This window comes from Physeter macrocephalus, chromosome 18, assembly GCF_002837175.3.
Source record: "Physeter macrocephalus isolate SW-GA chromosome 18, ASM283717v5, whole genome shotgun sequence".
NCBI lineage: Eukaryota > Metazoa > Chordata > Mammalia > Artiodactyla > Physeteridae > Physeter > Physeter macrocephalus.
The window spans coordinates 36,872,603-36,900,192 of NC_041231.1; the positions used below are offsets into that span (position 1 = coordinate 36,872,603).

The window sequence follows — 27,590 nt, forward strand, 5'->3', positions numbered from 1 at the left end:
GATCATTTGAGATATGGAAATTGGCAATATTTTAAATGATTTACTACACTTCAGGGAGAGTTAATGCAGCATTAATTAAAAATATTACAATAATAGCTGACATTTATTAGATACTTTTCATGTTACTTGCATTAGCTCATGAAATTCTTACAACACTATAGGGGTTGGCTGTTATCATTGCCTCCACTTTGCAGATGGTAAAACTGGGATGGAGAGAGGGTGAATACTTTGCCTCTGGTCTCCTAGCTGGTTAGTAGTGGATCAGGCTTCAAGCTCAGGCAGAATGGAGCCAGAAATGACATTCATAGCCATAGCACACGTGATGATTTTATTATTATTATTATTATTTTTTTTTTATGGTACGCGGGCCTCTCACCGCTGCGGCCTCTCCCGTTGCGGAGCACAAGGCTCCGGCCGCGCAGGCTCAGCGGCCATGGCTCACGGGCCCCGCCGCTCCGCACGTGATGATTTTAATGACAGGGCCCTTCTTATATCTCCTATCAAGTGCAGCATCTTCAGTAACACTTTGCTTTCCAATCCTTTGACAAATCAGCTCATTTTGGTGGATGTTTGCCTCGATCCAAGTAGCGCCTACACAAGAGGCATCTAAGACAAGTCGCTGCCTTCTCTGGACTCAGTTTCCCACCTGTCAAACAGAGATGTCTCTAAACTCATTTTAGCTCTGATATGGGTCTAAGGTATGACTTTTTGACAAAAAGTCAAAAATAGTTCTCATATCCCTGTTTCAAAGTCAAATGATTTAATAAGTGCTTTTACATACACATTTCCCGAGGATATGGACTGGAACTCAAAATGTAATTGGCCGGCTGGCAGTTGACCTTTATTCTGCTCTTGAAAATATTATTGAATGAATTTTTATTTCTTGGGTCCGAGAGTCTCTAAAGAAAGGATCTGGAGGTGTTGAGTTTGGGTGTGGGAAAGGCATTTGGTAGCTGGATGTGGAAGGAGAGAATGGGAAGGGAGAAACCCTTTAAACTTCTCACAAATCCATCTTCTGAGATTTGATCAAGATAGCTCTGTGTCTGTGGAGGAATGGCAGAGTGCAACAGTTAAGGGCATGGGTTTTAGAACCACATACATGTAGATGTAGGTTTGAGTCCCAGCTTTGCCTCTTACTAGCCATGCAATCCCAGGCATGTTACCAAATCTCTCTGAGTCTCCTTGTTAAATGGGGATAATAAATAGTGCCTACTGGGACTTCCCTGGTGGTCTAGTGGGTAAGACTCCGTGCTCCCAATGCAGGGGGCCTGGGTTCGATCCCTGGTTGGGGAACTAGATCCCATATGCATGCCGCAACTAAGGAGTCCGTATGCCACAACTAAAGATCCCACATGCCACAATGAAGATCCCGCGTGCCACAATGAAGACCTGGCACAGCCTAAATACATAAATAAATATTTTAAAAAAATAGTGCTTACCTCACAGGGTTGTCATGAGGAATAAATGAAGTGATTCAAGACAGTGCCTAGCACAGATTCCACACTCAGCGAACGTGACCCATGTCCCAGGTCTTATTGACCATAGCTGTTGGTGGCTCCCAGAGAAATGAATCATTAGTGTGTAAGGGCTCAGCAACATTGGGCGGTGAAACATCTTATATCCTGAGTTAAATATGCCCTGATTTGATTTTGTGGAGGGAAGAAGGCAGCATATTACACAGAAAAGTCAATACTTCGTTTTAAAGCCCTGATTCCAGCCATATTTTTATAGCTTTCCCAGAACACCAAGTGGGAGCCATGGAAGGGGAAGTTGATTCAAACCAGATCCTAAAAAGGCTTGTCTTGATGGAGCACTCAGTGGTATGACTCGGAAAGTGCAAGGTCAGGGTGGTGACCCCGAGTGTCCACCGGGAGAGAAACAATGGGTGACTTTAGGACCTAAATATAGACTATGTGGATGTCACTTAGGGAAGCCACAGTGGGTGGGTCTCTTGGGAGGAGTTCAGAAAGCAACCCCTGTGTGCCAACCCTTGCTCTGTCAGCCCTCTTTTTCTGAATAACTTTGTCCATAGTCTAGCTTTTCTGCATCCCTTGAGCCCCTGCCTCTGTTTGGCAGCCTTGTTTATGTCCCCATCTCTTCCCTCCCAAATCTTCCTTGTGGCATTTACCACTTCTCTCCCTTGTCTCTAGCAGACCCCACTCACCCCCTGCCATAAGCCCCAGGTGTTCTCACCACAGTGTTCCTCATGGAGCAGGGATGAGAGCACTGCTCTGGGAGTCAGGAGTTTGGGGTTCTAGGTTTTGCATTAGCCTTGGGCAATGCTGAACTTCCCTGGGTACCAGGTTCTCCAATAGAGACAGATATAGCTGGATCCTGGAGGTTGATACTCTGAGTTCACACCCTCACTGCCACTTGACCTTGGGCAAGTTCTTTACGTTTCCTTCTGGACCTTAGTTACCTCACCTGCGAAATGGAGATGATATAATATCTGCTTCCAGTACTATGAAAAGTTTATAAAATAATATCTGTGAAACTCTTAAAACAGTGCATTTTATGATAATGTTCAAAAATACTAGCTATGATTGTGATTGTGATTTGTAGGAAAATGAGACTTGAATAGGATCAGTGTTTCCTAAACTTCGGTCATGTTTCCCATATCCACATACCACTTTTACTGTTATTTTTCACTTACTGTTTTTCTTTAAATTGTCTAGTTGTTTTGTTTTGTTTTGACCTTAGGTTCATCCTAAGTAGTAAGAGCCCTAAAGTCACTAAACATCATAATATGTTTCCTAAAACACATTATAATAAATACACCTTGGTCTACTGCATATGGTCTAAAATGATGTTGTGTCACCACCAGGTCCACTTCCCACACTGAGGACTGCAGAGCCAGTGGCTCTGAGCATCTGAGGCCCAAGTTGCTGCCTGCTGTGATCTTGACAGGGCTTCTCTCACCAGAATGAACAGTCGGTCTATCCTTTCATACATCAGACACTGCCTGAGAACCAGCTTTGTGCCTGACTCTGTGCCAGGTGCCAAGATGGCCAAAATATGGGTCTTTGTAGCCCCTGCTGTCTTCTCTAAATGGGGCATTACCAACCTAGAGAAAACGGGGTAGGGAGAGCCACAGAATGACCCAACTGCTGAAATCCCACCATAAGAGAAGCCAGGGCCACTCTCTGCCTGAAATCTCTGGGCGTGGGTAAAGGAGTATATCTCAATCAGCTTTCGCTGAGTAACAACTACCCCAAACTCAGTAGCAAACAATAGCAAGCATTTATTCTCATGCTCATAGGTGTGCAGGTTGGCTGAGTAGTCTGCCCCATTCAGGTCCCTTAGCTACCCATGTGTATATTCTTCTCCTGTGCAGGTCAGAAGATCCCGGAGGAGCAAGCAGCAATACGCAATGTCTCTTAAGACCTAGGCTCAGAATTGGTACATTGTCCTGTCCACCCATATTCCACTGGCCAGAGCAAGTCACAGTACCAAGCCATGGAGGTCAGGGAAGGGCATAAAAGTTTGCTGAAGAATAAATTAATATACCACAGAGATCATCACTGTTTACTCACTCAACCTACATTTATTGAGTGACTACTATGTGGAGTACTCTGCCATGTTGGGGGAGATAAATATGATACTAATAAGTGATGAAGATGATGAAAACATCTAACCTAAGGCCTGGCATGTATTAGGTCCTAAATAAATATTCTATGAATGAATATCTGCTAGTACCTTTGAGATGCTAACTAGTAATGAATGTTTCACATGGGTTATCTCATTCTCTCCTCCTAACTCTCCCCCTCAAATCCCCGTCCCCCCCACCCCGCGCTTTGGGCAAGTACAGTCATCCCAGGTCATACAAGTGGGATACTGTCTTGGCCTGTTAAATGCTTGTAATCTTCTGATGTGAGCAAGGGGAGCACTGGTAAAGGCACAGCAGCAGGGAGAAGGCGTGTGCAAACAGATTATCCCTGATGTGAGGGGAAAGAGGTGGGCTTTGCACCAAAGAGGCTCCGGTTCAAATCCCTTGTGTGTTTATCCCCATGTACACCTTGTGCACTATCTTGGGTGCTAACTCTTCAGGCACCCACCATGGACTAAGAATTTAGTGTGGTAATTAGCCTCTCATAGTTACTTTACATCACTAGCCCCCTACCTTCTTGAGGTCACATGCATCTTGGAATGTTCTCTTTAGAAAACTGCACATAGTTGTGAAAATGTCTGTGCAGACCCCTGGCCCCAGGTAAAGAACTCTGCTCTAATGATTCATTCCATCTCTTAAAGACTTCATCCGGTGGAAGAAGCATTTTTCCATATTTGTATGCCAGTGTCAGGCTCAGGGTCTAACTCATATTGGTTGACCAATGAGTGTCTTTTAAAGCAGCGAGAGAATGAGAATGAAGGTGTCGGTGACAGTTCATTTGCATGTGCATAGAGTCACAGAACTTTCTGACTGGATGAGATAGGAAAGCTCATATATTTTATAGATGATAAAACTGAGACCCAGAGAGGTTATTTCACTTGCTCAAAGGCACACAGCTAATGTTGATGATGATGATGATGATGATGATGATGATGACGGTAATGATAATAAAATAATGTTTTCCTCCAAGCAGGTAACTTATGCTCAGATACAATTAGGTCTCATTCCCTCAGTACCTGGATAGAAAACGTTCTGATCTATCAAGTTGACGGATCATGTTGCAAAACTGTTTTGTTTCTTTTTTTTTTCTTAACATGGAAGAACTGTATTTATTTTTGAGTGAGATGAAACGTGATAAAACAGCATGTTTATATCATTGTGTGTAACGTACACAATTTTGTAGTCTGAAAGAATATGCACTGAAATGTTAAAACTGGTTTATTTAGTAGAATAAAAGGTAATTGAACATTAAAAAAAATTCTACCTAGATATAGTTTGAGTTTACTACAATAGACGGTATTCTTTAATCATGGTGGCAACAATCATGGACTGTTTATACCTAACTGCCATTCGTGTTTCTTTCCTACTAACAAAACCCTGTCTCACAGGCAAAAAGACATCAGTGCCAGGGGACAAACTGGTCCACCCATCCCTCTTTGCCAGTGTCCATCCAAGGGTGAAAACTGTTTTCTTGACCTTCATAGTCAAAGCTAAAGACACAGATGACGGAAACATATATGCCATGTCTCAATCATAGAACCATTGTCGCGTCAGCCCTTTAGGGCAGAGCCCTTGCCGCCCACCTCTTTCTCTGGGTCTCCCCTTTCTACTCTGTCCCTCAGTCTGTGTGTACAGACTGTTGAGAATGCAGGGGGTTTGGGGCTGGGACAGGACACTTGTCAGGCCAAGGGGCCTGGTCAAGCCAAGGGGTGGAAGGTGGGTTAGGGTCAGTGCAGGGGAGGAATTTGTTCCCGCAGAGTCCTGGAAATCTTATTTGGAGCCATTCTTCTATTCTTAGTTTTGAAGGCACTTTGTTCCCTGGTACATTGTTTTAACAGCCACCAGGAAGTCAGGCCCTGCTCGGGGTCAGCGATGCCACTGGTTCCTGCCTGTGGCCGCCCAGGTGGGAAGAGTACTGGTTTGTTTCAGGGCTGATTGTTCGTCATCAAGATCATTGCCGCCCTTTCTCCTTTTGTTGCCCACCCTGTCTGCATGGGGCAGGGAAGGGCTAGGAGGAAAATGAGATTCCAACGAGTCTGTTTTTCTTTATAGCAATAGTAACTACACTTATTTCTGTGTAAAAGGAAAAATGCTTAAATCCAGGTCTTAACAGAGCACTGTGCCCTCTGGAGCGGCATTGTCCAATAGAAACAGAATGTGAGACATGTGTAAATTAAATTTCCTAATAGCCATGTTAAAAGAGGTAAAAAGAAACAGATGAAATTAATTTAATGATTTATTTAACCCAGTATATCAAAATATTAGCATTTCAACATATAATCAACATAAAAATTATTATGGAGACATTTTACATTCTTTTTTTCATATAAGTTTTTGAAATCCAGTATGTATAGTGTGTATTATCTACTTAGAGCACATCTCACTTCAGATTAGCCACATTTCACGTGCTCAGTACCCACGTGTGTGCTCATGGTAGCCATTGGACAGTGCAGGTCTAGAGCAGCACCGTCCAGTAGAACTTTTTACAGTGATAGTAATGTTTTTTTTTTTTTTTTTTTTTTGTGGTACGCGGGCCTCTTACCGTTGTGGCCTGTCCTGATGCGGAGCACAGGCTCCGGACGCGCAGGCTGAGCGGCCATGGCTCACGGGCCCAGCCACTCCGCGGCATGTGGGATCTTCCCGGACCGGGGCATGAACCCGTGTCCCCTGCATCGGCAGGCGGACTCTCAACCACTGCGCCACCAGGGAAGCCCAATACTAATGTTTTGTATCTGCACTGTCTCACACAGAGGCCACTAGCCACAGATGGCTAATGAGCACTTCACATGAGGCTAGTGCAGCTGAGGAGCTGAGTTTTAAATGTTATTTCATTTTAATTAATTAAAATTTAAATTTAAGCAGCCACATGTATCTAGTGACTACCATACTGGATAGCATAACTCTAGAGATTTTATCTGTTAGAGAAATATCAATTTAAACTTAACCAAGGTATCATTTTTCATCTACCACATTGATGGAGATTAAGAAGTTAGATAACACTGCTTGGCAAGGGTAATAGGACCTCTCATGCATGGCAGTGGTGGGAGTATAAATTAGAACAGTCTTTATAGAGGACAATCTGACAATGTTTATCAAACTTACAAATATACATTCCCTTGGACCCAGCAGTTTCACTCCTGGATATGAATGTCGCAGAGTCTCTCTCATGTGTAGATTGATTTCTATAGAAGGATATTTGCTGCAGCAAAAGATTGGAAACCACATATGTATCCAGTTAATGGGGGGACTGAATAAATAAGCTGTAGTACATTTTTAAAATGTAATTTGCAACTATTGAAAAAATGAGGCCAATTTTAATTTGATGCCCAAGCTATAATGTTAATCAAGTGTAGAGCAGTGCATATAGTATGATGCCATTTGGGTAAAAGAAATGACTAGCCTATTTACGTCTAGAGCAGCTCTGGAAAAATGTAGAAGGAACCAATCACAATGGTTGACTCCTGGGAGAGGAAGGGATGGATGTGGGAAAGAAGTCTACTTATTATTGTACGGCATACCCCTTTGGAATTTAATCCAATGCACTTCAATTACTTATTCAAAAAATAAGTATTTAAAACACAAAAAAGTAAACTCCAAGGGAAGGGTGAATCAGAGAAGGCTTCCTAGAGGAGGTGACCTTTGGACGGGGTTACAAGAGATACACAGGAGTCTTAGCAGGAGGAAAGCTGAGGCTCAGAGGCACAAACAAGCAGAACAGGACAGGCATGCGTGTGTATCCAGAGGTGGGTAGAGTACCAGTATATAAAGTAGAGCAGTGATGGAGTTTGCTAAATGGGAAGGGTTTTTGCGCAGAATTCGGACTTAACTCTATGAGCCATAGGCAGCCATTCACACTTTGAGGGAAGTGGGAAATGACATGATTGTGTTTGTGTGAAAGACAACTTTTGGCAGAATGTAGGGTGATTTAAAACAGAGGTTCTAAAGTGTGATCCAAGGAGTTCCTGAGACCTAGAAAGTACTAACTACGTAACTACAGAACAGATTTTCTTTGTATGCGTAAACCAAAATAACACACCACAACAGATTCATTACAGAAGCAGATATGTGAATCCAGCTGTCTACTGTGCAGCCAGCCATTAAATAGTTATAAAAGTATGAAGCAATGCTGCTTTTCTCCCTATGTTTTCTGCTTTAGAAAATATAGTTAATTTTCATTAAAATGTGCTAATTAGATTAAGAAGTAATAATACACTCATTACTTTTTAAAAGAAAGAAAATTTTTAATTCTTAATTTTATTTTCTAATACTGCAAATATTAATATAACATAAACAAAAGCTCTTGGGGCCCTCAGTAGTTTTTAAAAGTATGAAGAGGTCCTGAGACCAAAAATTTTGAGAACCACTAGTCTAGAAGCAGGGAGGCCGTGTGCTTGTAATTCTGGTTGGATCAAAATAAACTATAGGGAAACAAATGCAGCTATCCAAACATGAGTCAGGTAGGAGGCATGAACTAGCAGTGTTGGAACTGATGTGTGTTTTGCATATCCAAGCGCAATGTAATGGTCTGGGCAGGTATGTGTGAGAGGAGGAGCCTGACTGATGGATGGGTTTTGACTGATGGAAATGTTGGTGCATGTCCTATACTCCATCTACATACTAAAAGATATTTCTGTTATGTCCAGTCCTTTGCTGTTATAAACATCCTGAGCATCCCTCAAGTACAGGCCTCTAAGTGCCCACCACCTGCAAGAATTACGCTAGACTATGTCCTTAAAAGTGGGATGCTGGGCAGGAATACATGCCTATCCTCAGCTTGACTGGAAGCTGTCAAGTTACTCTCCAGTCTGTAACTCTCCCTGTAGCCTTGGATGAGAATCCTCATTTCTCCAACCCTTAGTGTTGTCAGGCTTTTAGTTTTGCCAATCTGATGGATGGATGTGAAATGGCATCTTGTTGTTTTAACCGCACACACAGACACACACACACACACAGACACACACACACATCTTCTTGATCCACTCATCCATTGATGAGCACTTAGGTTGTTTCTATATCTTGGATGTTGTAAATAATCAGGCATTAGCCTTGAGTCCTCAAAAGATATTCAGGGAAGGTGCCTTTGTCCACTCATTCAACACACATCGGTGGATCACCTTCTTTGTGTATTGCTCTGGGCTATGCTGGAATCTGGACACAGACATTGTGTTTCAAAAACATAATTTACAGCTGGGATGATTGTCGTCTGTGACTTTGAGGCAAAACCAGAATATCATATTTATTTCTAGAAAGTGTTTCCCAATCTCTGCCATTCTCATTCCCCCCGCCCCTTACCCAGCAGTCTCCTTGGCTACGTGTTGTCATGCACACATACGATGTTAGAAGGAAACTTTGGAGGTCACCTGGTCCAATGCCCTCATCTTACAGATAACGAAAGTGAGATCCAGAGCAGGAATGTGAAATGCCTAAGGTCGTACAGTTAGTTCGGTGACCTTAAAAAATAGGTAACCACTGGGCAATTGTTCTCTATTTTTCTACTTATGCATCAGATAATAGAGTAACAACACTTGTTATCTGGCAACTTCTGATGAAAATTTATAAAGCAGACCTATAAATTGTGCACATTGTAAGAAAGCTAGAAAATATATACAAATATAAGTTTTAAAAACTACTTAGGTTTAAACTTTCTTTTCTTCACAGAAGCATTTTGTATTTGTGGTCAAGGTGTCTAGACATTTTCAACATAGAGGGTTTTTTAATTCCTCATTTGAGTGATTTTCATCATCAAAATATTTTTTATAATATACCCTAAAGTGGTCCTAATGATATGTAGCATAAATTGGAGAGCCAGGACAGTGACAACAGAGAGGGGTGAAACCTCCCACACAGCTGACCAGGAAACAGATCCAACAGGCCTCACTTCCCGATCACTCCCCAAAGCTTAGCCTCCACCCCTCCCCTCCCAAAAAGGGGAAGGAAGAAGGTTCAGAAAAGATAATGTGCCCATCCTTTAACAAAGCTTGGCTAAGCCTTTGGGTCCCCCAAGTGCTCCTGTTTCCTGTGGCTAAAGTTAGACCTGTTAGATACGAATTTCATTTTTAATCCATGACTGGGCAGACGGAGGGCTACAGATCTTCTCCAGAAAGGACGGTCATGTGTTGGGGGGGTGGGGGGGGTAGGAGTCTCTTTTCACTCATTCCAGGGAAGAGGGCAACAGAGTGTCACTTTTTCTGTGCTTGTCAGGAGCAGCAAGATCGTGGGCCAGTTACTTTGTGTGACAGTTATGAGAGGGAGTTTCCACAAAGAAAGTGTTTCCTAAACCTCACTCATTTATGAATCATCTTTTACCATAGCCCTTAACATTGTACAACACTTAATAGTTTTCTACAGACTGACAGTTTTTCCCTTATAGTTATCTTCAGTGGAAAGGGTATATTATTATAATATGAAACCAGTATGCTGGCCCAAATTTAAATATAAGTATTAAGATAAACAGATACCCACAAAACAGTGTAACTAAATTCTAGCTAGATGCTGTTGCCCTAGTCTCATTGCACCCTGGAGAGAGAGAAAGATTGAGGTTCGTAAGCACTGGGTGGGTGTTAAAGGTGAGGTAGCCCCAGTCTGATGGACTGAGAATGGACAGTGAATTGAAAACATGATAACTTTCCCACGAGATCTGCTGCTGGGTAAAGCCTGTCAGAGCAGACTCTCCCAGCGCTCCATTCATATTGCCTAGGCTCCCTCCAGAAATCACCTCCAGAGTCCCTTAGACTCATTTATGACTTCCTGTGTCCTTCAACTTGCAGGGGTTTCCAGCCAAGGGGGTTAACATCCAGAGGGGCCCCTCCCCATCAGTGAGAGGCAGGAGTTGGTGGATTAAATACTTCCACCTCCGCACCCCTTAGTGGAAAATTATGAGGTGTGTCTTACACAGTCTCTCAGGGGGGCCCCACTGGGTTTTACTCTGGCTGCCCACAGCTGTAACCTTGTGGCTTTACAGCTTTTTGTGGCCTCCCTCCTTTTGCCACCTCACTTTCCCACTCCCCACCAGTTCTTCTTGGGGATCACCTCCCACATAAACAGCTTATACCTAAGTCTTTACCCAGGATCTGCTTTGGGGGGAGCCCAAACCAAGGCAGCTGGTAAGCATACTGCCTAAAATGATCTTACAAACCGCAAGATACCAGATTGATCCTTTGGGAAACAGTACCCCAAGGTATATACCCAAATGGTGTAAAGCAACATCACTTTTCTTTCTTTAAAGTTCAAAACTATCGAAATTCTTGGTGTTCAGCTCTCTCTACCATTTTCCCTAACATATTGGTGATATTCTGTTCTGATGAGTAACATCGTTTTCCGTTTTTTAAATTTTTTTGCGGTACTCGGGCCTCCCTCTGCTGTGGCCTCTCCCGTTGCGGAGCACAGGCTCCGGATGCGCAGGCTCAGCGGCCATGGCTCACGGGCCCAGCCGCTCCGCGGCATGTGGGATCCTCCCGGACCGGGGCACGAACCCGTGTCACCTGCATCGGCAGGCGGACTCTCAACCACTGCGCCACCAGGGAAGCCCCATCGTTTTCCATTTTTGCTGTTCCTCTTTCAATATGGTATTACAATTTGCTAACAAACTTAGTGTTTCCAAATTTGCCTGTAAATTTCATTTACTGTGTGGCATTTGTCAGTTGTTTGTCAGTCTGAGATATCCAGTGAGTGGAGCGGCACTGTCAGTCTGTGGCTTCTGAAAGTAAATGTTTGTTGATGCATCAGTGATGAGCCCAGGCTAAAATGCAGCAGGCAAGTATTGCCAAACTCAGAGAGCCACATTCTGGCAAACCTTTTAAAATATCCTGAGGAGAACCAGGGCTTTAAAATTAGGGAGATTAAAAAAGTACTTCTGGGCTTCCCTGGTGGCTCAGCGGTTGAGAGTCTGCCTGCCGATGCAGGGGACACGGGTTCGTGCCCCGGTCCGGGAAGATCCCACATGCCGCGGAGCGGCTGGGCCCGTGAGCCATGGCCGCTGAGCCTGCGCTTCCGGAGCCTGTACTCCTCAACGGGAGAGGTCACAACAGTGAGAGGCCCGAGTACCGCAAAAAAAAAAAAAAAAAAAAAAAAAAAAGTACTTCTGCAAGATGAAGTTTCTGTTTTGGCCTGAGTCTTATTGGCAGGTTGAAGGCAGGACTGAAGTTCTAATGGGGAAAGCACTTCTTATCTTCAGGGTTGGGCCCGTGCCAGGGAGGTCCTGTCCTGTGAAACCTATCAATAGATTGTTCAGAGAGTGGTGAAGTCAAGGGTGAGATATATCCCACAAGAAGTCAGAAGCATCTTTAATTAGCATGGGATCAAGAAATCCTTCCCAAGGAAGGCAGGAAGAGGGCCACCTTCATGGACAGAGCTCTGCACTCAGCAGGGCTCCACTATGTGGGCACATAACGTCCAACAAATATTTATTTAATATTTGAACAAATCAATGCTTGGTAGTCAAACTTTGAGTTTTTAGGGTTGGTGGCCTCAGAATGAGTATTCATCACAGAAGAGCCCCTATACATTCTTTCCTTCCCAAGACCGACTACGTAATTTGCAGGGGCCAGTGAAAAATGAAAATTCAGGTCCCTTGTTAAAAAAAGTTAAGAGTTTCCAGATGGTGACCGCAAAGCTTTATACTCTATGTGCCCACATAATAGAATGCGCTAGAAGTACCACAGTAAGTGAACTTGATCTGGTTTCCTCATTCATTGAACTTAGCTTGAGGGAGGAGACAGACGTTAACCAAGTTATCACACAAGTAAAAGGTAACATTTTAATAGGGTTAGTACAAGAAAGAGGAGGCACATGAGGCTGAGAGGCCATAACTGGGAGATTTAATCTGGTTTGGAGCTATCTTGGAAGTCAGGCTGATATCTGAAGGATGAGGAGGAGTTGGCTGAGAGAAAAGGGGGAGGAAACAGGGTTCCAGGCAGAGGAAACATGGGGAAAGAGGAATTGGGATTATGGGAGGTTGGAGCGCAGAGCAAGGGGAACGAGGTTAGAGACGAGAAGTAGACCAGGCATCAGCCCGGTGATCAGGTGGAGGGGAGAGAAGAGGGGTTGCCGGGAAGCAGCCCTCGGCTCCCTCCCCTGGAGGCACAGAGGGTGGGGGCCTTGGCTTGATGGCTACTTGAGGAGGTTTGGATTCAGGATTTGTTCCTAGTGTCCAAGACTTTGGTAAGAAACTTACAGAGGCTGATGCTTACCTACAAATCTTGATAGCACAGTTAAAGCTTTTTGATGACAAACTTCAAAGCTGCAAAGATGATGAACAGAGAAAGAAAGTTGAAACTCTCAAGGAGACAGTAAATAGCATGGTAGAATCAATTAAACACTGCATTGTGTTGCTGCAGATCACTAAAAGTACTATTAATCCTATGGATGCAATATATCAACCTAGTCCCGTGGAACCTGTGATCAACACACTGCCCTCCCAGACTGTCTTACCTCCAGAACCCGCTCATTTGTGTAAGTCAGAGCAGCGTCCATCTTCTCTACCAGTTGGACCTGTATTAGCTACTACCTTGGGACATCATCAGACTCCAACACCAAATAGTACAGGCAGGGGGCGCTCACCACCTAGTAGCAGTCTAACTTCTCCAAGCCATGCCAACTTGTCTCCAAACACAGTCGCAGAGTTCTCTTATTCTAGCAGTGAAGATGAATTCTATAATGCAGATGAATTCCATCAGAGTGGCTCATCCCCAGAGCACTTAATAGATTCTTCTGGTTTTACGTCAGTCTTGACACACAGCAGCTCAGGAAATAGTCTAAAGCGCCCAGATACCATGGAATCACTTAATTCTTCCATGTCCAATGGAACAAGTGATGCTGACCTTTTCTATTCACATGATGAGAGAGATGATGAAGGGGAGGCAGGGTCGGTGGAAGAGCACAAGAGTGTTATCATGCATCTGTTGTCACAGGTTAGGCTTGGAATGGATCTTACTAAGGTAGTTCTTCCAACATTTACTCTTGAAAGAAGATCTCTTTTAGAAATGTATGCAGACTTTTTTGCACATCCGGACCTGTTTGTGAGTATTAGTGACCAGAAGGATGCCAGAGACTGAATGGTTCAGGTTGTAAAATGGTACCTCTCAGCCTTTCACGCAGGAAGGAAAGGATCGGTTGCCAAAAAGCCATACATCCCCATTTTGGGTGAGATCTTTCAGTGTCACTGGACATTACCAATGGTACTGAAGAGAATGTGGAGCTAGTTTCAGAAGGACCAATTCCCTGGGTTTCCAAGAATAGCGTAACATTCGTGGCTGAGCAGGTTTCCCATCATCCACCCAGTAAGTTACAGAGCTCCTCGGCAGTAGCCACTTTCAAACTGTTCTGTCTAAAGAGGGTCATAAAGAGCTCCATAACTGAGGCCACTGTATGGTCAGGGGTTTTTACCAATTCCCTGGGTTTCCAAGAATAGCGTAACATTCGTGGCTGAGCAGGTTTCCCATCATCCACCAGCTTCAGCCTTTTATGCTGAGTGTTTTAACAAGAAGGTACAATTCAGTGCTCATATCTGGACCAAATCACAATTCCTTGGGATGTCAATTGGGGTGCACAACATAGGACAGGGATGTGTCTCATGTGTAGACCCTGATGAACATTACATTCTCACATTCCCCAATGGTTATTTATGGAAGGTCTATCCTTAGAGTGCCCTGGGTGGAACTAGGCGGAGAATGCAATATTAATTGTTCCAGAACTGGCTAAAGTGCCAATATCGTCTTCCACACTAAACCTTTCTTTGGGGGCAAGAAGCACAGAATTACTGCTGAGATTTTTTCTCCAAATGACAAGAAGTCTTTCTGCTCAATTGAAGGGGAATGGATTGGTGTACTGTATGCAAAATACTCAACAGGGGAAAATGTAGTTTTTATAGATACCAAGAAGTTGCCTATAATCAAGAAGAAAGTGAGGAAGTTGGAAGATCAGAATGAGTACGAATCCCACTGCCTTTGGAAGGATGTCACTTTCAACTTAAAAATCAGAGACATTGATGCAGCAACTGAAGCCAAGCATAGACTTGAAGAAAGACAAAGAGCAGAAGCCCGAGAAAGGAAGGAAAAGGAAATTCAATGGGAGACAAGGTTATTTCATGAAGATGGAGAATGCACGGTTTATGATGAACCATTAATGAAACGTCTTGGTGCTGCCAAGCATTAGGTTGGGAAATGCAAAGTTTGCTCCTGGTGACCAGGGCAGGAGGCATAATGAAGTAACAGTCTTCCTTTGGGAGAACCTATTCACTCCCTTCTTATTGCAGTGGTTCCTGTCTCAGGGATACTGGACTTTCTGATGCAGATGAACAATTGAAGCGAGAAAAGCTTGCCTTTTTCCTGTTCTGTGGCAGTTACAATGTTGACTTGGGTCTTGAGAAAAACTTCAGGTTTTGAAAACAAGATGTCTGCTCCTTTTCCAAATCCCATGTTGTAAATCCTAGTCTCAAACTCTGCACTCTAGTATTGCTGTTGAAATATACAACCTCTGTTTCCTAGTTCATATAATCTTGGGTTCTCTCTCTATATATTCACATATATACATGTATATAATATAGGTGATGCCAGATTTTTCATAAATACGCCATCTACTGTAAATATTGGTTCCTTTGAGTTGTTTTAGAAAATTTAGCGCAACGTATTAAAATCACGTGTTAGGAAATTTCGTGGTCTCACCTACAATAACTTTTATTTTGGAATTGAATTATAATAAATTGTATCTAACTCTGGACTACAGTTTAATTATAATCAGTGCTTCTTAAGGCTTCATAAAGTAATTTTTCCAACCTTAAAAAAAAAAAAGTAGACCAGACCTGACTTTGCATAGGGTCTTACGGACACTAACAAGTCTTGAGAAATTCAGGACCGTGTTCATGACTAACGATAACACAAAGATGAGTAAAATTATTCACCCTTAATTTCTCTTCAAATAAACTGAGAAAGAAAATTGCCTCAGTACAGTTCTCATCCTTATTAATAGGAGATGATGTTCTTCCACATAAACAATCATGTTCATGGACGCTGGCCAATCAGAACAGGCACCAAGTATGGAACCAGCACACATCCATGGGCATTGGCCAATCAGAACAGGCATTAGGGACTGTGTGTGGAAAGAGAGAACTTGAACCTTTAATGGTGAGGGGCCTTTAGGAGCTCTAACTCCCCATCTATTCCCATCTTTGCTTGGTTGGCTCCATCCCATCACTTAGGTGTCATCTCAAATGTTCCTCCTCTGAGAAGCTTCCCTGACCTCTCTCTCCGGTAGTTTCACCCCTCCCCACCTTTCATAGGCTTTCATATTACCCTGGTCTACTTTCTTCATAACACTTAGTACACCCTAAAACTAGCTTTTTTATTTGCTTATTGTTTTATCGTCTCTGTCCCCTCTGAGGGCAGGGACCATATCTCTTTTGTTAACCGTGTATCTACAGCAGCTTGCACAGTGCCTGGCACCTAATAGGTACTCCATAAAATATTTGTTGAATGAATGAAACTATAGAGTGAAATTCATTCATGAGTCTCTTGTTGTTCCTGGATTATTTATTTATTTATTTATTATTTATGCATGCATGCTGCTCCGGGTCTCAGTTGTGGCATGCGGGATCTTTAGCTGCGGCATGAGAACTCTTAGTTGCAGCATGTATGCGGGATCTAGTCCTCCGACCAGGGATCGAACCCAGGCCTCCTACGTTGGGAGTGTGGAGTCTTAGCCACTGGACCACCAGGGAAGTCCCTGGATTTCTATTGCCAAGAAATGAGAAATATTGTGTGTCCCAGAATCAAAAATGGAATTTTATGGATGGCACATTTTGGTGTTTTAGTCTTTCTGAAAAGAAATTCTACAGCTTTATATTCGCTATTTTGGGTTCATTTGTTCATGCGTGTCAGTCAACAAACATTTGTTGAGCTTTTTCTGTGTGCTGGATTAGGCCTTAGAAATGCCCAGGAAAGTTCTGGACATGAAAGAATTCTACTCTTAGTAAAACACTGATTTCCTGGGAAATGGATTAAATGCTGGATGAATATGCTTTGATTCTGCAAAATCCAGATCTCAGTTTCAGACCTCAGGATAAAAGTGATTGGGATGGGCTTTGAAGCAAAAATTCAGGATTAGAAAATTTAGCACAAAGTCCTTTCCCCCTCCCTGCAGCCCACTTGTGGCTTATCACAACTTTTGCTTTTTTACTCATAACTTGACAGGACATGATAGTGCTGCTGAAGGAGGGATTCCCTGAATACCTGCATGTCCCTGGTGTTTGGCGGCCCTTTACCTCTCTCCTATAATTTGGGGTTGTGATGAGGCCCTCCTCCACTTTCATCAGAGACAGCTGCAGAAGGAAAATGTCCCTCTAATCACAGTTGACATCTTTCCAGACACCACATCAGAAATGGTAACTGGCTTTCACGTTATTGTTCTGACAGCTTCTCTGCAAGCTATTGCCAGGAGCATTTTCTCAAGTTAGTCAAGACTAGTCTGAAAACTGGTGGCCTCCTTTGTGCAAATGAACTCTAGTTGGACAAGGAGAGAGGTCCAGTCCTTCCAGAGGCCACATTCTGAGGAACTACGTTAAGACACATTGTTGGCATATTCAAGTACATTGTTTTGAGGGGAGGCGTATTACCTATTACACAGCTATTTTCCTTTTAGCTGTTTCTTTCTACTGAGAGAAACATCTTTAAAAATAAAGAGCCTCTTGTGAGAATTTCCAGTTTTGTTTGGAAGAGAGCTATTTTGACCAAATAAGCCTTAAATTATATTCTTCTCAGGCCTAAGGAATTGTGTCCCAGCTAATACCCAACCAAGTTCTGCTGAAGTGCCTGGGCAGACTCACTCCCTTGTAGGATCACGGAGCCTGCAGGCACCAAAGGTTAGCAGATCCTGCAGAGCTGAGCCCTGAGGGCCTAAGGCCCCCTAGAGTTGGGCAATGGGTAGGTATCAGATGCCCTGAAGAGAAATGAGTGTCGATGGGCTTGTCTTTTTCTTGAGGAGCTGTGAGAGTGTGCAGCTTATTTGTGAACTTATTTTACTTTTGGCAACTTAGTATTATTTCAAACTTATAGCAAAGTTGCAAGTCTAAAATAAGATACTTCTGAATACTCTTTACCCACCTTCACTGATTGTTTGCATTTGCTTTCTCTGTGTCTCTCTCTGTGTATCAGTCTCTCAGTAGATAGATAGATAGATAGATAGGTATGGATAGTTAAAGATAGATAGAGATATAGAATATATGTATTTAACATATAAATGTAAATTATTTTTCTTCCTATTTGAGATTGAATTGCAGACATTATACCCCTTTAGCCCCAAATACTTCAGTGTAAGAACAAGAACATCCTCACACAGTATAATTATCAGAAGCAGAAAATTTAACATTGACAAAATATATTAACTCCTCCACCATTCTTTTTTTTTTAATTTATTTATTTTATTTATTTTATTTTTGGCTGTGTTGGGTCTTCGTTGCTGCATGTGGGCTTTCTCTAGTTACGGCAAGCAGGGGCTACTCTTGGTTGCAGTGCGCGGGCTTCTCATTGCGATGGCTTCTCTTGTTGTGGAGCACAGGCTCTAGGCACACAGGCTTCAGTAGTTTTGGCTCTTGGGCACATTAGTTGTGGCTTGCGGGCTCTAGAGCACAGGCTCAGTACTTGTGGCACACAGGCTTAGTTGCTCTGCGGCATGTGGGATCTTCCCGGACCAGGGCACGAACCCGTGTCCCCTGTATTGGCAGGCGGATTCTTAACCGCTGCACCATGAGGGAAGCCCCCACCATTCATTTTTGAAGTTTGTCAACTGTCACAATAATGTATTTTATACATTATTGTGTTGTTATTCCTGGTCTAGAGTCTAATTCAGGATCATGCATTGCATTTATTGTCACATATTCTTCTGTCTCCTTTAATCTGGAACAGTTCCCCAGGCCTTTTTGGTGTTTCTTGATTTTGACAGTTTTGAAGAGTAAAAACCGGTTAGGTTGTACAGTTTTCCTCAATGTGGGTTTATTAGATGTTTCTCCATGACTATCTTCGGATTATGCATTTTAAAAAAATATCTGGAGTGATGGAAGAATACTTTTTTTAAGCTGTGCATTTTTCACAGGAATGTGACAGAAGTGATATGGTGTCTTTCTCTGTGTATCACATCAGAGGATACACGGTATCAGTTTGTACCAGTATTGGTGACATTAGCTTTGGTTACTTAGTTCAGAGGGCATTTTCTAAATTTCTCTATTGTAAAGTTACAATTTTTCCCTTTTTAAATTACAAGTAAATTGAAACTGTGGAAGAGTCCTATCCCTCATGAAATGTTAACCTACTAGTTTAGCATCCATCGATGATTTTTTAACTCCATCATCCCTTCTATGTTTATTAGTGTTCTATACAGAAGAGGTGTCCCTTCACCATTTATTTATTCATTTATTTAAATCATATATATTATATTTATTTATTTATATTATGGGGTCATGGATCTCTGTTTTGGCTACTGAGAGCACTATAAGCTGGTGCCTCATCCATCATTCTTAGAGTACTTCATTACTTTTGATACTTCAACATGTTCCAGGCTCATCTTGTATTTTCCCTACCTCAGCCCTAAAATCAGCCTTTTGTCCAAAGAGCTCTGGGTCCTTTTAGTGGAGAATGGTACTTTGAAACCAAGATCTGGGCCCTTGGTGTGTTCATTGCTAGTAGGGTATCATTGCACGAATATGTGTGTATGTGTAACCATGAATTCATTCTGATGCCTCCAATTCCAATCTACCTATATGCATCTATTTTAAAAAGCTTTAGGTGTGCCTTCTTTCTTTAGTACAGAGACATAAAGAAGGAAATAACAGCCACTAAATAAAAAGGCAGTTGTCCCAGTACCTAGATAGCCTATAATGGGGTGTGTGTGTGTGTGTGTGTGTGTGTGTGTGTGTGTGTGTGTGTGTGTGTGTACACATGCTTAGGGTATATAAGTATATGATAGCACCAAATAAAAAGTGATAGTCTCCTTCCTCCTACCCCACGCTCTGTCTCCAATGAACACTACCTGTGCTTCCTTAAAGAAAGAAATTTGATTCATACAATCGGGATGTATGTATGTATATGTAAATTGATAGATATAGGTAGGTATGTATTTTCCTCTTCTAATTTTAAGAATTTGACACAGTAGGAAACATGCTGTGCATATAATTTTATTATTATTATTACTATTAATATATCCTGGAGGACCTTCCATACATTGTGTAGCTCTACACTATTCTTTCTAATTGCATAGTATTTCATATTATATGGATGGACCATAGTTTTGTTTAACCAGTTTCTTTTGGTGGACATTTTGTTTCCAGTATTTTGCTACTTATAAACAGTGCTACAGTAAACATCCTTGTGTGTGGATCTTGGTGAAAGTATATCCCACCGTTATTCCTACCAACTATTTTACTGATAGATATTGTCAGAGTATCTTCCAGAAAGTTTTCTTTGGTTGTATAACCTAATTCTCTGCCTGCAGTATCTAGGGACAGGTTAAATGACTATGACATTCTGCCTTGACACCTCTAAGGCTCTTGATTACAAGTCTCCAGCAGTACAGATGTTCCCACCCAGTCAAGGAGATCCAAAAAAATCAAACCAACCTTCCCTCTTAAAACTCTAATTAAATCCCTATTTAACTTGTTGTTTCTCACCTTAATTTAAAATCTGCAGGTCTAATCTCTCCATGCAAGGATGAACCTCACCTGGTGAATAGAGATACAAAAAAGTAACATTGTAAAAATCGTTCTGCTCTTGTTAGCCCTGAGGGCTTGTGCTTAAAGCATTTGGTCTCTGATTAGTAACCAAATGACAAAAGCCTCCTATTAGTCTTGTTGAGACTCCTTTCTGGTGGAGGACTGTGTGGATAGACTGTGAAGTGAAGCCCGGAGAAGTAGAAGCTGTGACTCTCTCTGGCTTCCTGGATTCTTCCCAACCTCTGATCAGAGAGGAAGCAGACTCAGCCCTTTCTGTGTCTTTCACAAGGGACAGTCAATGTGAAGGTCGTTCAACTTTAAATTTCTTCCCAGCCTTACCTTTAAACACTCATGTAAATTGACATTACATTCTTCTTGAAATATACAAATAATGGCTTGCATGGCTTCCCACAAAGTCAAGTTGGCGGACCATTTTTATTCTGCGGCTTTACCTGCCTCCTAGTACACTGCTAGTTTTAGAAGCACAGAGCCACATTCAGCTTGTCTTAGGTTCAGTGCCCTAGAAGCAGACCCGGATACAAGTGCGAGTAGTTTATTTGGGAGGTGATCCCTAGGAGCACTGGTGAGGGAGTGGGCAAGAGAAACAGGGAAGGGAAGGAAGCCACTACAGCGTGGGATCATGAACAGGCTAGCTCTGTGGGCAACTGGGGCTCAGTCCTGCTGAGGACTTCTAGGAGACTGTGTGGCAGCGATTCTCAAACTTTGCTGCACGATAGACTCACCTGGGGAGCTTCCAGAACTCCTGTTGTTCAGAATCCCTGGATAGCAGGAGTCAGGACCCCAGAGCACTTTAAACTCCCCTGGTGATTCCAATGCATAGTCAAGGCTGAGAGACTGTACCTCTGAGTTGTCACCTCAAGCTTTAGGAAGCTGGGGTGTTTCCCTACCAACTCCAGTTCATCACGGGTTGAGGGCTGCTCCTGGTGACACTGACACCCAAGCATTTCTGGCCTGTAGAAAGCCGAAGCATGCCAGGGAATGGTGACTGCTCAGGGCATGTGGGCCAGCAGCATCAGCTGCACGATTAGCTGGATATGATATCAAATCCTGGCTTTGTTCACCCACTCACAGAGCAGTTTTAATCAAGTCATTTAAACTCTTTAAGCCTCAGTTTCCTCGTGTGTAATAACTTCTTTGTCCAAGCTGTAAGGATTAGGTATAATATACGGAAAGCACTCAGCATACAGTGGATTCTTAATAGATCGTTGTTTTAAACCCAGCAAGGGGAAGGAGGGAGGGAGGGAAGGAAGGGACTACTTCAAAGCAGCCAGAATATGCCATAAAGAAACTAAGCTTTAGCAACTCAGGTTGTGAGTTCTAGTCTGGTTAGACAACACCAAATAGTTCTACCAGGGAATCTTTTTTTTATTGAAGGGAATGTTCTGATCAGTTGTCAGGATTTACAGAGTGGCTTAGCAGGTGCAGTCCATTTCTCCAGCATGTTCCATCTCTGCTTTGTGTGGCAAGTTGCCCCCAGGAGTAGATGATCCAGAGACCAGTGGCCGAAGGGAAGCCTTTCTCTTCCTGTGGATGAATGCCTGCCTGCTAGTATTTGGGGTGCTGCTCAGGAATGCATGGGGTGCTGTGGCTGCTAAGGCATTACCAGAACTGGGGTCTCTCTAGATAGGAAAAGGCAGGAACCCAACCAAACATGAGTGAAGAACTAAGAACTCTCCTTGTAAAATCAGGTTCTCGATATTATCATGGGCAATAAACACATTTGAATCTGACTTGTACAGTTGGACCACCTAAGTTGTTTGGTTACATGGAGTAATTCCTTAGAAATTAAGCAATTATTTGGACATTCCCTAAACTATATGGGTAATATTTTTGTTGATAAGGGCCTCAGACAGTTCTGTATGGGAATAATTTTAATAAATAAGAGTTCATTATGCTGGTAAAAATAAGTGAATTAGCAGATAAAGGAGGGCCAGGGAAGCACCAGTGATAATAGTGTGTTATGAACCAAGGATTGTGATTAATCCAGTTCAGTGCACCTGAGATTGGAAGAAAACAATGTAAAGTAATTAATAGTAATTATTAGAAGGCTTAGGAAAAAAGTGCTCTGTTTGATTAGATTTTGTGCTTCTTGTCAAATTCCATTGTTGAAAACCTTTGTGAAGATGAGCCGCCTTTCCCACTTTAGATGAGTGCCCATAATGGAGTTTTTCTGGAGCCATCATTCTGGAAAATATACTTGCCAGTGCTCTGCCCTGGATAGACAAGTTTTCTGTCTTCTCTGCTGCCCCTCTGGCCTTGAGTGTTTTACAGGGAAAAGTGGTTTGTCAATGTTTGTGGGATGAGAGGGGATCTGGCTGCTGTTGATTTCAGGGCTGGTGGTGGCACTGGCAGGCTGGCTGGGTCTCCCTGGCCTCTCACCTGCCTGGTTGAGCATCTTTTCCTTCCCATGCGAGAGAGAGACCTTTCCTTGGCCAAGGTGACCTCATCTCTGCTTCCCAACAAGCTAAAGGCCAGGTGTTCTGTGGCCAAAAGCAATCATTGGAGCTTTTCCTGATTTGCCAAAATCAAGTTAATGGGTACACTTTTATACATTATAGGGATTTTCTCCATGGTTTTTTCCCTCTGGTGCCTGCTCTAACTTGCCGTTACTGCTGTTATTGCTGCTACTACTAGTGATAGCTAATACTGAGGTGTTACTGTGTGCCAGGCATTGTGATCTAGTTAACTCTCACAATAACCTTAGTTATTTTATAGGCAAGGAAACTGAGGTTCGGAGAGGCGAAGTGACGTGCTTAAGTGTCTATAACAAATAAGTGGCATGACGAGGACGTGAAACCACAAATACAGCCTTAGAGCCCACCTAGCATCTTTAAACCACAGTTAATGGCATCTGAGCACAAAATTGCATATTATGTTAGTTAAGATTTATTTACCAGCAGCTCAGGGAACACCATGATTTCCAGGTTTTCTACCCCATAAGCACATCGAAGAGTTTAGAAAAAAAGGATCATGGTTCCTGGATGCTGGAAAAGGGAGGATATTTTAAAACTAAGGTATTAAAAATGGAGTAGGGGGTCCCTCTCAATTCTCTTACTCAGCCCTGAAGCTGAGACAGAGGAGAGATGAAATGTGGATCCTCTCCCTGCTCGAGCATGAGTTTAGTGAGTCAAGTTCCAGCTAAGGGCAAGTACAAGAACACAAAATCCTTTTGCTAATGTCTCCCTAAAGAAGGTGCAGATGAAAGGCCTCATCAAAGCCTCTGAAACCACCAAAGCTGTTTGCCAGCAAAGAGATAAATCAGAAAGGTTTGTGATCTGGTTTGAATTTAATAATTACAAATGACTAATTAGGGGCCATTTGCTGTCAAGTCAGGAGCTGCACTCTCTCCATCAGTGCATTTTTGCTGCTCTGGTCACTTGGTTATTAAATAGAAAAGCCCTGTGATTAAATCACAGGGCTGTTCCGACACTAATCATTTCAATCTCAGCCATTTAAAATTAAGTCAGGCCTTGCACTTGCCCTGTCTTTGTTTCAGAAGTGGGAACAACACACTGCAAACGTGACTGAAGGTATCCAGAGAGCATCCATTTATAACCCTGTGTGATGTGGGTAGCTAGAGGAGGGTCAGGCTGCATCCCAAGTCTCTTATCCATCATCCTGCAGGATCCCCCATCTCTAATATCACCACCCCCCTTGCCTGCCTCTCAACGTAACTACAAAGCAGCAACGACAATAGTAGTAATAGTAATTATGGTAATAACCACGGTAGCAATAATAATTATCATTTTTTAATCTCTTGCCATATGCCCGGCCCTGTTCTAAATATTTTTTTCTGCTTTAATCCTTCAAATAACCCTATGATGAAGAAATCAAAGTTTACGGAAATATTTTAGACACTTACATACCTCACACACCTGAAACCTGCCTGGCCCGTAGTAGATCCGAGGTAAATATTTGTTGAGTGAATGAAGGGATAGAGAGCAACTTGCCCAAGGTCACACCAAGGAGAAATGATCGAGCTGGATTCTGAACTCAGGTCTGTCTCGTTTAAGCTCTTTATTTCTTTGAGGTATGTAGTAAATGCCTTGTGAGCCTTTTTATATTGTTGTAAGACACACATTGTTTTAAATAAATATTTAAATTTATTTTATGCTATTTATTATATTAATTTAAGTAAAACACACTTTGTTTTTAAACAATATTAAAAAAGAAATAGCACTGGATGGCAGGAGGATCAGTGGTTTGGGAACCAGGCTGGCGTAGAGAAAACTTCCCTCTCCAGCATTTACTGATTTTGTGACGGTGAGCAAGTCACTAAAGCCTTCCTAGGCTTCAGTGTTCTTCTCTGTATAAATGAACACCACCACGCTTACTTAGGCTGGGCTAAGGAGAAGCTAAAAAGGAACAGTCCTTTAAACAGTGAGCACAGTGCTTGACTCATAGCAGACACCCAGTTCCAGCATCCACTTCCCTCCACCTGTATATTGGAAGGTGATTCTCCTTTGATTCTAAGACTCAAAACCTCAAAGGATCCCAGGATTTGGGTCTAAAGGGAATGGAACCTGAGCCTAGTAGGAATAAGGATAGGTTTGGACCCAGGGCCAGCTCTTCTGCAAATCCATCAGCTGAGGACAGGTAGGGTCAGTTCTCCTTGCAGAGAACCTTACCCAGAACCACAGAAAAAGTAATTGTTCCCGGACCATTTACTAATGAGATTTATTTATTTATTTATTTTTAAATTTAATTTTTTATTTTTGGCTGCATAAGGTCTTCGTTGCTGCTCACAGGCTTTCTCTAGTTGCAGTGAGCCAGGGCTACTCTTTGTTGCTGTGCGCGGGCTTCTCATTGCGGTGGCTTCTCTTGTTGCGGAGCACGGGCTTCAGTAGTTGTGGCTCATGGGCTCTAGAGCACAGGCTCAGTAGTTGTGGTGTGCGGGCTTAGTTGCTTCACGGCATGTGGGATCTTCCGGGACCAGGGATCGGACCCATGTCCCCTGCATTGGTGGGTGGATTCTTAACCACTGTGCCACCAGGGAAGTCCCACTGATGAGATTTAGATGTCTGCCTTGTGCTATCAGGAGGTAGGCAAGCCTAGAAGGAGATAGTCATAGAGTGGCCTGGAGAACAATGATGCATCGTGAAAGTGGATGGTGTCACCAGTAATGAGTCTCAGACAGAGTCCACTTCATCCATCCAGAGATACCTGTATCTCCATCAGAAGTCATATCCACATATACAGAAGACTTTGCCCTGTTGCAAATTAACAAAGAGTCTCCTGGTTGTTTTTTGATCCAAGAAGCATGAGAAGGTTTTTCCAGCACCTAAGCACTTCTAGAAAGTGTCTCCATCAAATATGAAACCCACAGGGCTAAGGAATCAGATGGTACACTCACACCCTTTGTTCCCATACATTCCCCTCTGTAACTGCCTTTCCTCCCTGCCTCAGATAGGTGTTCAGACAAAGGGTTCAGGTGCCCGTTAAGTTCATTTATGGTTTGGTTCAGCACGCTGTTTCATTTCAGTTGAGGTATTGTCAGTCCTGGATTCCTTGCTCCTAAAGCACGGAGGCTGAGTGCTCATGCTCTTTGTTGTTCAGGGCAGTGCATGGATGCTGCCTAGTCATGGGTGTGCCTCACCCTTGAACAGACATTCCTTCTAATAGGAGGAGTGGAAATCACCAGTATCCCACTTGGACCAATGTCTGAACAGCTGTAATTTTTTTTTAACATGTCTATATATTTTAAGGAAAATAAATTCCCCTGCTGGTAAGGAAAAACTCTCTTATTTGAAAAGCAAAAATCGTAGCTTGAACTTGTATGTTTTGAGTCTCCAAGGAAATTTGAGGTTGAAGAATTTCAGCCTTCAGTGATCTTTGCTTTTGAGGTTTTGATTTAATTTTGGCAGCCAGGTGGTTAGCGGAAGGGGAGGGTGTCACCTCAAGAACACTGGCCTCCTTTATTTATTCTTCTTTTAGTCACTCATTCAGAAATTATTCATTGACCTACTGCTCAGCACTGGGCACTGGGGTTTAAAGCTATGTGCCCAAATCAGAGAGCCCAGACTACAGCACAGTCACTGAGCTCACCCAAGGCGCTTTGTTTTTCATGGTTGAAAGGGGAGTGGACTGTGCATTCACTTCAGTAAATTTGACAAGAATAACATGGTGGGTCTGTGGGTCTTCAAATAGGCTGAGAACCCGTGAAACCAAGTATGTAAATGCAGGTGTTTCACACACAGTGTCCTTCCTGTCTAGGAACTCCCCCAGGTCATCTGTCCATGGCTTCTGATGTACAGAGGAAGGGCTGTGCTGGGCTGGTAGAATGGGTACCTGTTTGGTTCCCTCCATTCCTTCTGCCTGTGCCCGCCTCCCTGAAGTTGGGTAATTGGTAAGGAAGACAAACTTCTCAAAGGGAGCAGGGCCAAGGGCATCAATAACAACAACAACAAACAGCAAGAAATACTCTTCTGGGGGAGTTGGCTAGGTACCAGGTACTGTACTGGGTTCTGGGAATGTGATCATGACAGACTATATCCTGCCTTCATGTGCTTACATCTCATTAGAAGGTCAAGCAAAAACCAGTAAACAAAAATTTAAGTATCTCTGTAAAGCGTGTCTCCCCTGCTAGTCTCTGTCTCAGCATATTATCTGACTCATTCACAGCAGAGATCGCAATCTGTAATTATTTTGTTTTCTTTTTATTCCCAATTAGAGGGCAGGGAGCATGCCTGGCTCGTTCACTGCTGGATCCCGGGACCCAGAGCAGGGCCCTGCACATTAGAAGTGCTCGGTGAACATAGAGCGAATGAGCAAAAACTAAGTGACACTGTGAAATGTTTGCCTGGGCCCAAAGTTTAAGCTTCAGGCTCCATCTGTGTTGCTGGCCATGATCAGTCACCACCCGATGTAATGGGAATTGAAAAGAAAATCCACTTTGATAATCCATGCAGATTATATTTTATAAAATACGTGGGTTTCTTAAGGAGATCATTCTATCCCAGATTCACTGGCTGTGGTTTAATTTTAAAGGCCACTAGAGGACTTTTGTCTTCTGGATTTGACACTTGGGGTGCCTGGAAACATCTGGGGTTAGTGCTTAGGAGGCTGCATTCAAGCCCTGGGTGATGTATTGAGTTGGTCTCAAGAGGGCTGAGTGCCCGTGAGGGAAAGAGCCTCTCGTAATATCCCCTTTCCTTCACCAGCATGGGCCTCTTGGGGTAAGAGGCTACTCTTAACATGTCATGTTGGCAAAATCATTGAGCATTCGAAATGGAATTGTAGCATCATAAAATTCCATAATCTGACAATACC

At 42.9% G+C, this 27,590-nt stretch overlaps 1 protein-coding gene and 1 pseudogene across 2 annotated transcripts in view; both read left to right on the plus strand.

The window, feature by feature from the left end:
* ARHGEF3 (Rho guanine nucleotide exchange factor 3) overlaps positions 1–27,590 on the plus strand; it is a 314,234-nt gene that overhangs the window by 143,734 nt on the left and 142,910 nt on the right. The gene's annotated exons all lie outside the window — the stretch shown is intronic.
* On the plus strand, positions 12,715–14,758 carry LOC102989099 (oxysterol-binding protein-related protein 9-like; annotated as a pseudogene).